Source organism: Schistocerca americana, chromosome 1 (assembly GCF_021461395.2).
Source record: "Schistocerca americana isolate TAMUIC-IGC-003095 chromosome 1, iqSchAmer2.1, whole genome shotgun sequence".
NCBI lineage: Eukaryota > Metazoa > Arthropoda > Insecta > Orthoptera > Acrididae > Schistocerca > Schistocerca americana.
The window spans coordinates 883200353-883216300 of NC_060119.1; positions in this window are offsets into that span (position 1 = coordinate 883200353).

Genomic DNA, 15948 nt, shown 5'->3' on the forward strand with positions numbered 1-15948 from the left:
TCGGGGGATTGACTTTTACACTATCGCTTGACACACAAAATAAGGCCTTTGCCACTATCAAATATTCTACCGTGCAGGTGGGCCTTCAGACGATAAAGAGGTAAAAATCAGACGGAGCCAAGTCTGACTGTAGAGAGGATGAGGAACAATTTTCCAAACCATTTTCCTGCTTTTTCTCCTGCGTCATAATGGTTGTATGGGGTATGGTGTAGTCAGCACATCAGACTGCGACGTGCCATCAAGACCCACAGACCACAGCTTCAGGGTCAGCTCATCAGACCATGAAGCTGTGGTGTGTGGGTCTCGATGGCACGTCTTACCTTGTCCAATGACAAATAGAAACAGTCCCGGTTAATTGTGGAACCAGGTTCCAAAAAGTCAATGAAAATGACACCACACTGATCCCAGAGGAAGAAGACCATCACCTTTCGGGCTGCTGTTCTTGAAAGTCTTGGTATCTTCTTCCAAAGGGGAACCCAGATGACGCCACTCAATGGATTGGGTTTTTCTCTCAGGTTCTGATAAAAACAACCATGTTTCATCCTGGGTAATGACTCCGCCAAAACACTGTTTCCCCTCTTCATGAGACCCTCATACACATTCTGCCTCACCGTTTTCATATATATATATATATATATATATATATATATATATATATATATATATATATATATAATATAGGCACCCAACGTGCACAGATTTTTCTGCACCCTAGTTACTTTACCAGTGATACCACATTAGCCAATGACAAACGAGACTTTTCAGCAAGCTGTCATGTCGTCACACATCTGTCATTTTGGATGATTTGATCAATGGTCTCTGTATCACATAACTCACTGCCGTCGATGGTCTACTGCATCATGGATTGTCCAATAGAGAGAAATCACCTTCTTTAAACCTCTGCAACCACCGCTGGATACTGTGAAAAGATGTAGCAGAGTCATCACCGGTATTGAAGAGGAGCTCCATCACCGATCGTTGTCGCAGCCTCACATCTACTTCACGGTCCATTATGGCTCACCTGTAAATAAAAGAAAATACTTTTACATACCAACATCAGCTAAATTTTCCAAGTATGTTCACAAAAATTTCATTCTCCTCCTGTAAAAAAAAAAAAAAAAAAAAAAAAAAAATAGAGACGACTGTGAAAAACTTTTTGAACGCCCTTTTTATCTTAGATGTTTATTTTATGTTTACATAATCCGAGGGTTGGAAACCTTCTTCCCCTTGGGAACAACAACGTCTGGGCTGCTCTCTGGGTTGTAATTCTATAGGGGATATCCGCCGCCGACCACATTTTCACTGTTGTGGCCAGCCCTCGTTCCCTGTCATCGTTGTCACCTCCACAGATAGATATCGCCTTTGCTTCCAGTCCTCGCTACCTGCTATTGCTATTGCTATGCCATCACATTCGCCACCAGTCTTCGCCCTCGCTAGTGATCACCAGCCCATGTCTTCACTGCCAGTCTTAATCTTCATCAGCTACTCAGCACCCTTTCATCACGTGCTTGTCACCACAGTCGCTACCATGATTCGACCACATATAAACGTACAACTACGACACCCACAATCATCTGCTCACACCTGTACTTCACTCTCACTCCCATTTACTCCTTAACCCCCTACTCACCGTCCCATCCTGCTCTTCCATATAATCCCTCTCTCTCCACTACTCGGCTGTCTACATCCGCCTTTCCATTCTCACTAACTGCATCGTCCGGCTTAGTTAATTTCTCATTTTCTGAAGCCATCACTCCAGCATGTGCTGCAGCTTCATTGCCACCGCCGTTGCAGCCACCACTGCCTCCCCCTCCACCAAAGTCAGAGCTGCAACAGCCAGCAGAGCTATCATCCAATATTAAAACTTCATTGCCATCGTCATCATTATTACATCTGGATTCAGATGCAGAAGCGCCAGCCCCACTTACACCAGCAACAAACAGACCAGCACCTACCAAACCAAACAGTACGAGGTAAAAAAAAAAAAAAAGAAATCTCGTGCAAAATCCTGTCCACTCCTTACTCAATGTCTTCTGAATACCCCACTCTCAAACGACACCTGCATCCCACCTAGTACAGACACCCCACCCATCTCTGACAAACAACTGCTGCCCCACTAGCTCTACAAACCAGAATCTCGGGAGTCCACTTACATCTCACACCACACATCTCCTCCAACACTTTCCTTCATCGCATCACATTCCGAGGTTAGATTCAATTCTAAAACACTTTTCCACGAAGTACAAAAATATCTTCCACACCTCAATATATCACAACTAATACCCCAAAAAGATCCAAGGTCGTGAAGTCCTTTCACACTAGTTTCCAAACTCACCTACTGCAACTATAACTTTCCATTACCTTTGGTCCACATGTCTCATTGCTCCCATGCAGCCCAGCACCACTCCGACAATCCACTGATCCCTGCTGATTTTTACTGTTGTTATCAAGGACGTGGACCCCGAGATCACAATGAGAGAATGATGAGCGGATGCTAAATTTCAGTCGTCACACCCAAATCCTCCGAATTCACCATCATTCCAGTCCTACATTCCTGATTCACGTCTTTGAGCAAGATGTATGAGAAAGGCGAAATACCATCAGACTTCAAGAAGAATATAATAATTCCAATCCCAAAGAAAGCAGGTGTTGACAGATGTGAAAATTACCGAACTATCAGTTTAATAAGCCACAGCTGCAAAATACTAACGCAATTTCTTTACATACGAGTGGAGAAACTGGTAGAAGCTGACCTCGGCGAAGATCAGTTTGGATTCCGTAGAAATGTTGGAACACGTGAGGAAAACTGACTCTACGACTTATTTTAGAAGATAGGTTAAGGAAAGGCCAACCTACGTTTGTAGCATTTGTAGACTTACAGAAAGCTTTTGACAGTCTGGACTGGAATACTCTCTTTCAAACTCTGAAGGTGGTAGGGGTAAAATACAAGGAGCTAAAGCCTATTTACAATTTTTACGGGAACCAGATTGCAGTTATAAGAGTCAAGGGGCATGAAAGGGAAGCAGTGGTTGGAAAGGGAGTGAGACAGGTTTGTAGCCTATCCCCGATGTTATTCAATATGTATATTGAGCAAGCAGTAAAGGAAACAAAAGAAAAATTCGGAGTTGGAATTAAAATCTATGGAGAAGAAATAAAAACTTTAAGATTCGCCGATGACATTGTAATTCTGTCAGAGACAGCAAAGGACTTGGAAGAGCAGTTGCACGGAATGGACAGTGTCTTGAAAGGAGGATATAAGATGAACATCAACAAAAGCAAAACGAGGATAATGGAATGTAGTCGAATTAAGTCGGGTGATGCTGAGGGAATTAGATTAGGAAATGAGACACTTAAAGTAGTAAAGGAGTTTTGCTATTTGGGGAGCAAAATAACCGATGATGGTCGAAGTAGAGAGAATATAGAGTGGAGACTGGCAATGGCAAGGAATTTGTTAACATCGAGTACAGATTTAAGTGTCAAGAAGTCGTTTCTGAAAGTATTTGTATGGAATATAGCCATGTATGGAAGTGAAACGTGGACGATAAATAGTTTGGACAAGAAGAGAATAGAAGCTTTCGAAATGTGGTGCTACAGAAGAATGCTGAAGATTAGGTGGGTAGATCACATAACTAATGAGGAGTACTGAATAGAATTTGTGGAACAACTTGACTAGAAGAGGGGATCGGTTGGTAGGAAATGTTCTCAGGCATCAAGGGATCCACAGTTTAGTATTGGAGGGCAGCGTGGAGGGCAAAAATCGTATAGGGAGACGAAGAGATGAATACACTAAGCGAATTCAGATGGATGTTCGTTGCAGTAGGTACTGGGGGATGAAGAAGCTTGCACAGGATAGAGTAGCATGGAGAGCTGCATCAAACCAGTCTCAGGACTGAAGACTACAACAACAACATGCCCTTTCGTGTGACAAATGTAGTGATAAACCTGGATGAAATGCCGTATACAGCCTTAAGATTGTGGATAAGAGAAATCGAAGCTTTAAAATTTTCCCAACCAACCATTTCAGACGCTTCTAGAGCGCACGTTTCCAAAATTTCAATAGTAAACTGCAGATCTATGCAACCTTGCTCTATCAAATTGAGACACTACATGCGCTTTTATTGTCTGTAGTTGCGACAGTCTGTTTCCTTAGAAAGTGGCTCCTGCTCGCCTTTCGCGAGACACATTATTTGAAATTAATCTGCAATTTTATTTACTTTTAATGCACATGTACTGCCTTATAAGTTGGCTACAGGAATTGAAAGGCACGATTGTAATAGTATTCGTAAATATTTTCTCTTAGGCTGTTGTCACTATTATCTAACACACACTGTGCCTCAATTGTTAGGATGGAGACAGTTCCTACTCAATGACTGGAATGTTCCTGTTGCTCTGGCGATGTACATCGTGTACGGCTTGAACAGCCACCTTCAGAATCAGGTTCTTCCTGTCTTTCAAAATCAATATATCTGTCCAGCATAACGTCATATTTTTCTGTGACGTTCCCAGTGTATGTATGGTTTCAATTTTTAAATACGCAAGCTGATCGATGAACAGCTCCGATGAAGGCAAATATATTGCTCATATAACGGATGATTTTCCATTAAGTGATTTTCCATCGGTATGCTTTCTATTGTGTCTTGGCAGAAGATGAAACTGTCTGGTGTTCAACTATTGTTAAGTACTGTCACTGAATAGATGAGGAATATATTCATACACTGAAGTTGGTATTTGTCTTCAAAGGAGTCAAGTGATCCCTCTGGAATATATCTAGAAAAGACCATTTCGTGTATATTTGCCGTATCGCCCGGAATTTGAAAGTATTAGGAACCAGTGCATGAGCCGGCCTGGGTGGACGAGCGGTTCTAGGCGCTACAGTCTGGAACCGCGAGACTGCTACGGTCGCAGGTTCGAATCCTACCTCGGGAATGTATGTGTATGATGACCTTAGGTTAGTTAGGTTTAAGTAGTTCTAAGTTCTAGGGGACTGATGACCTCAGAAGTTAATCCCATAGTGTTTAGAACCATTTGAACCAGTGCTTCAAAAGGAAGAGGCTGTCGTTTCTTCAGGTGATTTCGTTTCCGTGACGCAGTTATAGAGGCTACTGGCTGCTGTATTTGTAGAGATAATCGATGAACGACACCAAATATTTGGGTGTAACATTTCGGACTACAAAGTCCTCAGTGTTTTACCATGTTGGTGCCAACTAACACATACGGCCGTCAGTATAGAGGTTTCTGCAAAATCTCCTTATCATTTAAAGCAGTTCATAGTTTTCAGTCTGTTAATTTAAATTTTCAGTTTACTGTTCCCTTAAATTATTGATTGCAATGTGAGCCTAAAGAGAGGTTTAAAATCGATCCCCATTTTGACTATCCAGTGGACAGCTAACAGGTTTGAGACGTGACCTTAGTATCAATAACTTACGCCCTTATGGATAACAAATTGAATAGCCAGTGTACACCAGTCCGTGAATTGATTCAGTTGTGGCAGGAAGGACTTCTGTCCCAGGACTCCGGCGGAGACCGCTCTGCTGCAAAGGAGAAAATCGATCCCGGCTCCGGCTTTTGTTTGGCAAGGGCGACACACACGAAAGCAAGAGCCTGCCCCAGGCAACAACAATATCCGCGATCCACAAATAACTGCTGCCAAAGGATCCTGATCCTCGGCACATCAAAGCTACCGAAATGTTTCCGCAACTGCAGCGACAGCGGAGGAAGCGCCCCGAAAAACCTAAAATGGGTCCTCCAGAAGGAGCGCGTCGTTCACGAATGTTTCTTTAGGAGGAGACTGACCGGCAGTTATGCCCTACAAATTTTGTTCGAATAAGTTGTCAACTAAGAGAAAGAAAGATAAATATCATGTAGCAAGTGGCACTAGCGTAGTATGGACAACAGCGTAGTATGCATAGTGTATTTGCAGGCATGTGTCACGCACAAGTCACAAAGTATCCTTGTACGGACACCGGGTAACTCACGGACGTTTTGTGCCACCCAAAGTAACTTTCGGCTCTGGCAGAACAGGAACTAATGCTCCAACACTGGCTACACACGTAATGAAATCTCGTAGTGTGAATAATGAAGTTAACAGGCTTTGTTCTTTAGTTCTGTTCTTTAGCTCTGTTCTTTAGTAGATATCGTAGTTACCCCATGAGAAGGCGCTACTAAAAATGGTGACCGTGAACGAAATTCCGGTCGATGAAACTAGTAAGTGCTAAAACTATGTGAAAATGTGTGGTGCAGTAATCTCAACGATGTCAAATGGATTCTGCTCAGTAACAAACCTCGAGTGAATTTTGTAACGGTTACTGTAAACCTGGTAATTTTCGTCTTTGGCTATGGAACGTACACTGAAATGACAAAAGTCATGAGATAGAGATATGCACGTATATAGATGACGGTAGTACCACGTACATAAGGTATAAAAGGTCAGTGCATTGGCGGAGCTGTCATTTGTACCCAGATGATTCATGTGAAAAGGTTGGCGACGCGATTAAAGCCGCACGACGGGAATTGCCAGACTGAGCGCGGAATGGCAGTTGAAGCTAGATCCATAGGACATTCTATTTGAGATATCGTTAGAAAACTCTATATTCTGAGACCCATAGCGTCAAGAGTGTGCCGAGAATACTAATTTTCATGCATCACCTCTCACCACGGTAAACGAAATGGCCGACTTCCTTCACTTAGCGACGGAGACCAGAAGTGTTTGGATAGCGGTGTCAGCGCTAGCAGACGAGCAACACAGCGAGAAATAACCACATAAATCGAAGTGGGACGTACGGCGATGAAAGTGGGACGCTAGGACAGTCCCGTGAAATCTGGCGTTAATGCGCTACGGCAGCCAACGACCGACGAGATTGCCTTTGCTGACAGCACCACATCGCCCATCGCCCACGCCTCTCTTGCATTCGTGGCCATGGTATTTGGACCCTAGACGACTGGAAAATGTAAGAGGTGAGGTACTTAGGAGAGTTTCTGACCAGAGAGCAGTATGTCGTTGGTTGTTGCTTGTCGCTTGTCTGCGCTAGTCTGCGCGAGTCGACAGTAGTCTTGAGTTGTCCGCGTGAGTCGGCGGGTAGTCGGCGCGTGTCGGCTGTCTGCTCTGCTCGGGACTCTGGTCAGGACTCTGGAGGATGAGTATTGTTGTAGAAGGTAAAGAAGCAGCCTTGCGCATATCTAATAATGTATATTAAATGTCATTTAATTTGTTTCAAAAAAATGCCCCAATAATAATTTTTATAATATAAAGTAATTTTTTTAAAAAAAGCATTCATTTCAATTTAAAGATTTTATCCAATGAATAATTAATTCCTTTAACGAATCACAAAGCATAGCCCAGCACTGCACGGAGCTGCATCGAAAATTTTTATGTAAGAGCAGATATATTTGCAGTTTTTTATTGAGGTAAGAATTTTTTGCTTTTTTATTCAGAATACAGGGCTGAGCCGCAGCGCTGCTGTCGTCATAAAATTTACCAGGTTACTAAATTTTTTTTATTAATTTTTGTGTTTAGGAATTTTTCTGTTTCGAACTTGACATTAAATGAGAAAAGAATTTTGTGGGAACATTAAATGTGAATGCATTTCTGCACACAGATTATAAATGGGAGCCAATTTTGTTCAGAGGTTACAATATTAATAAATTCATTTAATTATTATTTTTGTGGGGAGTTTACACTTGGTTCATTTTCATTTAATTATAATAATTTTGTTGGGAGGTTTGGTTCAATTATATAATAATTTTCTGTGGGGAGGTTACGCTTGGAGACATCCGGCCAGGATCGTATTTCTTTGTGAATCTTCTGAGAAGTAGTCATATATCTGTTCTTATTTACTTAAACGTAGTTTGCATCTGGAGCAACGCATTTACTAATTTGTCACTCTTTCTTTCACAGATCATCGGCAATGTGTTGCTCTTTATTGTAATTGTGTTTGTTGCATTTTTGTATTGTCCTTGTTTCATTTGTGATTAATTTTGATTAGTGAAAAATGCCGCGAAACACTGTTAACAGTACATCGCGATGTGCAATGAGTGAAATAGCCGACTCTAATAATTTGACCGATAATACTTGCGACACTCAGTGTAATGATGATAATCCCCTAAATGTAGACATTCAGTGCCTACCGACCACTAGTAATGATTTTAATTCTAATGATGAGCAAACAAATTCAATTGTGTCCTCTGTTAATTTAAGGACAATTGATGACGCGGGATGTTCTGTTACAATGAACGCTGCCAGTTTAACACACCCGGTTTGCAAAATTTGCATAGTGCACAGATGAATTTTTCTAACGAAAATGAACAGTGTACTCAAAATACGACAGATTTATTTGATTCCGAGAAAGTGACTAACAGTGCACATTCGATTGGAAAACCTTTTCGAGAATCACAGAATGACCAAATGGTTACACAAAACGTGACAATTGCAGGTACGCCATCAAACAGAACAGAGAATAGAGTAGGCAATATTGGCATGGATCAAGTTATGGCATTATTGCTACAACTTCATGAATCAAACAAACAAAATAATGAAAATCTCAAACAATAACTTAGTGAAAATTTCAAACAACAACTTAATGAAAATTCCATACAACAGAGTGAAAGACAAGACAAAAATTTCAAACAACTTAATGAACACAACAAACAACTTAGTGAACAGATTACAGCCGTTGCCGCGCAATGTCATGATACTAAGGAACAATTACGTGAGGAAATTAAGGCTTGTGCTAGGAAAAGTAGTGAAGAAATTAGATCTGTTGCTCAAGAATTAAGGAATATGCAAACAGCTACAACAGAATCACTTGGTGACGAAATTAGTGCAGTCGGTAAACAATGCTCTGAAAACGCAACACAGTTACGCGACGAGTTTAAATTAATGACAGCAGAACTTTCGCGCACACTGGATGCAAAAGTAGACGCGAAATTCGACCAACAGAACAGTCATATTGACGAATGTTTTAATCATCACCTACAAAACAGTGAAACACGTTACCGTAAATTCATACAGGAACAAAATAAAGTAAAACGACAAGTCATGGAAACAATTACTGCTCAGAGACAGGAAGATAAACGTAAATTGTTTACGAAAGCAAAAACATACGTAGACAACAATATTGCTGCAGTATCAGACGAAATTAATACTATCAAACAGTTGAACACCGAATTGCGTGATGAAATTTCCGATCTTAAAACAAAAACAGACACACACACAGTAGACGTTCAGACAGTGACCGACAGACGTGAACAATTACAACTAATACAGGATTCCGAAGTCATCAAAGCAGACATTAAAAAATTGAACGAAACCACACGTAAAATACAAAAACAAATTAATGCTTGTGGCACTAAAAACGATGATCAGATAAAATACTGACTGAAAAATATGATGAATTGGCCAGTCGTATTAACGTTATTGAAAGTAATAATGACACCAAATCAAACGATACTTCACGGATTTCGTTTAATCAAACACCTGAATTCCAAAATTTACAGCAGACGACCAGTGAGATAGATTCGTCCAATAATACATTACGTAGAAAATTATCAACTTTACAGCAAGAAGTGACAGAGATAAAAAATATTTCAGTCAATAACTCGTCACAGCATACGGCACGTTCCGAACATTTGTCACACTCACACAGCCAGTAATTTACAGAGAGTACGTGAGCTAGATTCCGAACAGTCACAGACAAATAGATTCTCATACAATCGTGAACCTGTTCAGACATACAGAGACGATAATTTTGATTACAAACATTTTCTATCAGTGAGAAAATTTAAAGTATTTAAAAATGACAGAGCACAGGTACACGCTTTGAACTGGATACGACAATTTATATTTGTACTTTCACCGCCATTGCCTGTAGTGCAGAAACTAGAATTGGCATGGATACAGCAATTTGCTTTTGAATTTTCACCGGCATTGCCTGTAACACAGAAACTAAAATTTATTTGTAGCGCATAATTAACCTCAGGGGATTCATTACGCTTTAATGAATATGTGCCGTAGCGTGCACAGGGCCCCGAGCTGTAGTAGTGCTGTTTTATCTTTAGTTTTCTGCACTGCTGCCTTCTCTTCTACTATCCTTTATATCTATCAAAACAGCTCTTCAACTATCGCTCTATCTAGAATTAAGAGTGAGTAAAGAAAACCTGATATGACAAGTTTTACTGAAAGTGACAATTTTTCATTAGACGCTCCAGTAATGACAACCACGAGAACTTTAATACCTGACAAAAATTTAATTATCAGTATGTGTAAAATTATCAGCAACAGCGAATGCATTTTGGTAACTATAGAGGTTTTTCACCGCAATAGCAACAAAACCAACCGGTTAGCATACCTAACCAACAATGTAATGTACAAAGTCAACCAAGCTTTAATGTTTTGCCGTGTGAACGTATAGCATCAGCTCCAACAAATAGTAACGCACAGCAACAAGGAAATAACTATGTACAGAAAACACACTATTTCAATTCCTATCGCAATACACCGTATAGAAATGACTATCATGAGAGATGTAAAAGTTATGAGCACAATTTTCAGCGTACGTTTAATAACAGTCGGTGTTACCAACAGCAAAATCATCTGCAACAACATATTATCATGGATGAACCAGACAGTAGGTATCATCCCAAACGTAATACGTCAGGAAGAAACAACAGAACAGTACAAATAGTGGAAATGCCACAGCATCCTCCCGAAAATAATAGCACATCAGATTGAATTTGACTAAATACAGTACAGGTTGCATCTTCCAGTAACGTAAGCGACACTTTTGACAGGCAGAATCTTGTTCACGAGAATGTTATTTGAAACATGCTGTGTTAAATGCACCACTTTTATCACACCCAGATCTTACTAGAAATTTTTCCATTGCCACCGGCTGTTCTAACACCGCTTTAGGCGTACACATTTTTCAGGAAATTGAAGAAGATGGCACTACAGTAATTAAAAATATAGCCTTTGCGAGTCGCATTCTGTCGCCTGCTGAACGCAAGTATTTATTCTGTTACAGAACTTGAAACATTATGTGTTGTTTGGGCATTTACGAGATTTCGGCATTTTCTTTATGGAAGACACACTACCGTTTACACAGATCATAGAGCGATACAGTTTTTACTTTCTGCTAAATTTACACACGACAGATTAAGCAGATGGAAACTTTATTTACAAGAATTTAATTTTACAGTTGTTCACATTCCCGGTACACAAAATATTGTAGCAGACGCACTACCCCGTTCTCTCAGCAACAATCAGCAAGACATCGCAACCAACTTCTGAAAAGCAAATTTCAGCGTCATGTACAGTCAACATGTTGCATTTGAAAATTTCACTTCGTCGTCATTACAAGACATAGCACAAGAGCAAAGTAAAGACAACGTATGGAAAGAAATTAAACACCTTCGGCAAGATTGGAATAATGTTACCATTAGAAACCATTACACTCTACGCAATAATATTCTGTTTCGCCGTTCTCACCCTGACAGCAACAATTGGTTATTATGCATTCCTGACGAAATTGTTAAGAAATTAATCTGGTATACTCATTTAAGTTACGCACATTACGGACCCAGAAAATGTTTTCTTATACTGAGACAGAACTGTTATTTTACCAACATGGAGAAACGTATTCGACGAGTTTTAGCGTCATGTAAAATCTACCAGAAAGCTAAGTCAGATACGACTTCACATATTCCTCCATTACATCCCAGTGTACCTGTTAAATTGAGACACATGGCCGCTGTAGACATTTTTGGTCCGATTCCCAGAACTAATAGAGGTTTTTGCTACATCTTTGTCGCTGTTGAACTCACTTCAAAATTTGTGACCTTCACTCCGTTACGCAAAGCTACTGCTAAAACCGTTTCGAAAGCATTTGTAAAACATTTTCTATTTCATGTAGGACATGTATTGAAAATAATTTCCGACAATGGATCATAGTTTCGATCTGCTATATGGACACGTATGTTACGAGCTAGAAACATTTCTTAATTTCCGACAATGGATCATAGTTTCGATCTGCTATATGGACACGTATGTTACGAGCTAGAAACATTTCTCCTGTCTATATATCCAGGTACCATGCTTCTTCGAACCCTTGTGAACGATTAATGAAAGAAATTGGTAAACTATGTAGAATATACTGACATAAAAAACATATTGATTGTGACACGCACATACTCTCATTCCAGGATGTAATTAATTCCATACCAAATGAATCTACTATGCTACCTCCGTCTGTTATACTGAAATGTGTTGAACCACCTAACAAAATTAAAGAATTATTAATCTTTCCTACATCTCGTCGACTACGACACCATGAAATAATTGACATTGCGCTGAACAATATCAAACGTGCCGCAGAGCGCTGGACAAGACAGCAAAAACATGTTTGTACACGCCATGACTTTCACGTTGGACAGAAGATATTAGTACGCACACATTATTTATCTAATAGAGGAAAAGGTAGGTGTAGTAAATTTGAGCTTCTATATGCAGGTCCATATCGAATTCGCAGAATTCCTCACCCCAATGTAGTACACGTCGAAACTTTGAGAACCAGATAAACCAAAGGGAACCACCACGTCTCAAACGTCAAACCTTTTATTGAATGAATATACTTTATGATTTATCACACTGTAATGCCATTTGCTGATTTTTTTTATGACCACTTACGCAATTATATTCACATGAACACTTACTGATGATTATCGTATTTTTTCTTGGCAAGTGCCCGCCTAGGTAAGGCTAGCAGGTCGCTTTTCTTGTCGTTACACATCAGACCGTGCACATTTTTCCAAATAAACTTACACATTTTATGACCACTTATGCAATTATATTTATGTGATTACTTACTAATGATTATCGTATTTTTTTCTTGGCAAGTGCCCGGCAAGGTAAGGTTAGCAGGTCGCTCTTCTTGTCGTTGCACATCAGACCATGCACATTTTCCATTTTTCATGTATATATGATTGTTTTCCTGTTTTGTTTGTATGCGCTATGAAATATTTAAGATATAACAAACACCAGTTGACTTTGACATTTTGCCTTATGATATCTCTACATCTTGACTATTTTTACATTTTTTTTTTGCTGCTACATTGTGATATTCTGTGTACATTTTTGCATCTGAACACTGTCTATGTTTTTTGACATATTACGTTTTCTGTCATGCTACGCTGTATGCTCAATTATATCACTAGAAACCAGCTTTTATTTAATGGGTATATGATTTAAATGCAAGACATTAATCATTGTTCATTATTTTCAGAAAGAAATAACGTGTAAAAGAAATACATTAAACTGAAATGGGAATTTCACCTTCGGAATAAACGAAAGAAGATGCAATACCTCGTCACGAAGAGTAAATGGATCAGAATTAACAAGCATTAACAAGAATATACTATACACATCGTATGATAACAGTCTTAACTAATTTTTTCTTTCAGAATACAAGGCGAATGATGCAGACTGTCAGACAGAACTACACATCTTAGTTTTAGTGATGAAATATGCTAGAAATAAGGAATTCTATACTATGAATAGTTGTATAATGAATAATGAAGTGACTTTTTTGTAGATGAAAATGAACGGTGATGAATAATGATGCAGAATATGCTAATATGGATAATGAAGTTTTTCTTTGTAGGTGATGATAATAATGGAGCTATGATGATATGGATAGTAATGATAATGAAGTTTTTCTTTGCAGATGAAAATAATGATGAAGTTTATATATTTACTGTTAGTTAAGAAATGCTATGTAGTTATTTAGGTATTTGTTGTAGTTCGTTTTGACAGTATGTCTTATGTCGCATGGTATGATGACTGCAGGTTTTGGAAAGGACAGCTGGAGAACAGACATTTTTTTTTATACATTTCATTACCTGTTAATTCGAAGTTCACTACTTTTCAGCATAACATGCATTTATTCTTTCAGTTTAATAATCCATTTTGTATTTTTTCCAGGAGAAGCTATTCATGAAATTAATGTGGTATAAGCAGTTAGTCATTAAACCTGTTCTAATACTTGCATTTTTTTACCCATTTTTGTGTGTCATTCATGAATGTGATCACATATACTCTATTAGTTTCATAACCTTGCTACAGCTGACTCATGACGAATGATGTTATTAATCCTTATTTCCAGCAATAAGTCAAAAGGAAAAATATTTTCATGCCCAGCAATTAATTATCGATCCTAATGCAATGCATTGCTAGCAAAAAAAAAAAAAGAAAAAATTATTACCAGTCCCTACTATTACCAGCATACAACCAAATAATGCTACCAGTTTAAGATATATTTCTAGTTCTAAATATAACACAAATTTCTCTGTTGTATTGAATCCATTATGTCTATGTATTAGTCGACTACAGACCTTGAGTAATAGTTACAATGTGTTACATTTTAAATATGTCCTATGTCACTTGAATGATGAGTTCTGAGTATTACTGAATGATGACTTATGCATTAATGCTATTCCAATAATTAACTCTTGTTTTGAATGATGACTTCTGAATAATACTGAATAATGTTTTGTAAAACTATATGAATACTTTGTAACTGGCCAATGAGTGCCAGTAATTATTTTTAAATATGTCATATGTCACTTGATTGATGAAAAATGTTTTGTAATATTCAATACTTGCTACATGTTTAGTAACTAGCCAATGAGTGCCAATAATTATTTTTAAATATGCCATATGTCACTTGAAGGATGAAAAATGTTTTGTAATATTCAATATTTGCTGACCAACGAATGCCACTGTTTCTTATACTTTAAATTTATATTATGTCACTTTCATGCTACATACATGAATTAGCTCCTGTTTTGAATGATGACTTCTGATGATTTGTATCTGGCCAATGAGTGCCAATGTTCTCTGTAAACAGATAACTTATGAACACTATTCTGTAATACTTCATACATGGTACAGAAATGTTCAGTAACTGGGCGATGAGTGCCACGAATTACTTAAAAATCAGTTAATAGACTAGTGTAATTATCAATGATGACTGGCATAAGATTTAATGTCCTTCACCTTCTGACCTAATTACCAGAAATTACTGCAATATCCGTTTGTCCTGTGTATCCTCATGCTCATGGAGCACTATATTTGGTTTTTGCACTAATTCTACGTTGGTGTACCTTACAAGAACGTGGTGTTGACATGACATGCTGTCCACCACCTTGAGCGATTGAGATATTATCATGGTCCCACTGTTTGGTGTACCTAATGTACTACCAAAGTGATAACATGGAATATTAATACGACATTTCAGTGTCTTGGCTACACTGATTAATACTTCAGGGAATGGAACTTCAGATTGTCTCACTTGATGTTGTGCTTCTGTAGAAAGATATGGACTTTCAGTGCAGCTGCGTGCAACCTAATGTGCTACAACCATGACGCAATCCTTCCCATTCCTTTCCTAGTTCTTGCAAAATGGTAAACATTTGTACAGTGCGTTTAAATTCTTGTAAAATGATAAAGACATATACAGTGCGTGTGCACTTCATTTCATTTGTTAACAAGATCAGTTGCCTAAATATGCTAAAGACTTGTACAGTGTGTGCGCACTTTATTTCACTCCATGATATGTTATGTAAAAATGCTAGAGACTTTTAGAGTGCGTGTGCACTTTATTTCACTCCATGATATGTTATGTAAATATGCTAAAGACTTTTACAGTCCGTGTGCACTTTATTTCACTCCGTGATATGTTTATTTGTTGTAAAAATGCTGAAGAGTTTTACAGTGCGTGTGCACTTTATGTCATTTGTTAATATGATTTGTACTCATTGCCTATACATTTTGTGATTTCCTGATATGTTCTGTGCTACAGTGCGTGTGCACTTTTTGCCATTTGTTAATATGTTTTGTACTCATTGTGTACACATTTTGTCCTTTCTTGATATACTCAGTGCATGTGCACTATATTT